This window comes from Muntiacus reevesi, chromosome 3 (assembly GCF_963930625.1).
Source record: "Muntiacus reevesi chromosome 3, mMunRee1.1, whole genome shotgun sequence".
NCBI classification, from domain to species: Eukaryota; Metazoa; Chordata; class Mammalia; order Artiodactyla; family Cervidae; genus Muntiacus; species Muntiacus reevesi.
The window spans coordinates 53,939,400-53,941,074 of NC_089251.1; positions in this window are offsets into that span (position 1 = coordinate 53,939,400).

Sequence of the window (1,675 nt, forward strand, 5' to 3'; positions counted from 1 at the left end):
TGTGAGTATTATGGAAGATATTTAGGGGAAAATTTCCCAATAAGACCAAAGACCCTGGCATCCCTAAGTTATGATTTTTCTGTTGCTATTGTTATTCAGTCACTCAGCTGTGACACTTTTTGCAACCCTATGGACTGTAGCACCCCAGGCTTCTCTGTCCTTCACCATCTCTTTGGGCTTGCTCAAACTCATGTCCATCGAGTCGGTGATGACATACAGCCATCTCATCCTCTGTCGTCCCCTTCTCCTCTTGCCTTCAATCTTTCCCACCATCAGGGTCTTTTCTAATGAGTCAGCTCTTCGCCTCAGGTGGCCAAAGTATTGGAGCTTCAACTTCAGCATCAGTTCTTCCAATGAATATTCAAGATTGATTTCCTTTAGGATTAACTGGTTTGATTTCCTTGCAGTCCAAGGAACTCTTTTTTCTATTTCATGGGAAAATGAATTGTATTGCTACAGAACAAAAATTCCCAAGATTTTAGTGACTTATAAAAACTGCAACATGTATTTTACTCGTGAACCTACAATGGGACCTGAGACAGCTTGTATGCTCCTCTCTGCATTACCTCATGGACTTGTGTGATTGGTGGTGGATGCTGGCTCAGACCTCAGCTGTGGCTTGTGGCTAGAACGCCTGCAAGAGACCTACCCTTATAGGTGCTTAGTTTTCTGAGTGTGGAGGCACCCTGAGAGTCAGGCAGAGCTGTGCGGCTCTTAAGTGGAAAAGCATAATTTCTGGAATTTTATTCTCTAGAATAAAGTCACCAAGGATAATCTACACTCAGGAATTGGAGGGACAAGTGTCAAGGAAATATACAGATGTTTTAAAACCACCATCAACAGGACTGAATTAGACAAACAAAGGTTTGACCTTTGTTCTTAAGAAACAAATGCCTAAGAGGCTCACTGCTTTCTTAGAGATGAGCCACAGAACTTAATAAGTGAGAATAAAGAACGTGGGGCCTTCCCTGGAGGTCCAGTGGTTAAGATTCTGTGCTTCTGCTGCAGGGGGTGCAGGTTCAACTCCTGGTCAAGGAACTAAGATCTCGCTTGCTACCCAGCACGGCCAAAATAACAAAACAAAACAAAAAAGAATATCTGCAAGTTTACTCAGAGCTCCTTAGTCTGGAAATCCTGCAAGCTTGATATGTTTGAAACATGCATCTCCACAACTGTATCTAGAAGAAATAGATTCCTTTGTTTCCCAAATAAAAAGAAGTTGGAATTGCACTTCCCCATGGGCCCAAATTAGGACAACTTCACAGGCCAAAGTTGGGGCCCAGGAAGGTAATACCTAAATAACACTTGGCAATGCATCTGAAAAGGAATCCAATGCCACCAAGACCCTCCGAAGAGTCGACATCTCTGGATATCTGGATATTTTCATGCTGAAGTTTGGCAAATCCTTCCATCGTGTATGGCAGAGTCTGCTCCCAAGTCTTTTATTCTTGGGTACATAGCTTGACTACATTTCCCAGCCCCCCTTGCATTTAGGTGACATCATGTGACTGAGTCCTGGCCAAAGAGATGACGCCAGAACTGATGGAGACTACTTCCAAGCCTGGAATATGCTTCACTGGTGGCTCAGTGGTAAAGAAATCATTTGCTAATGCAGGAATCACAGGAGATGCGGGTTTGATCCCTGGGTCTAGAAGATCCCCTGGTGAAGGAAATG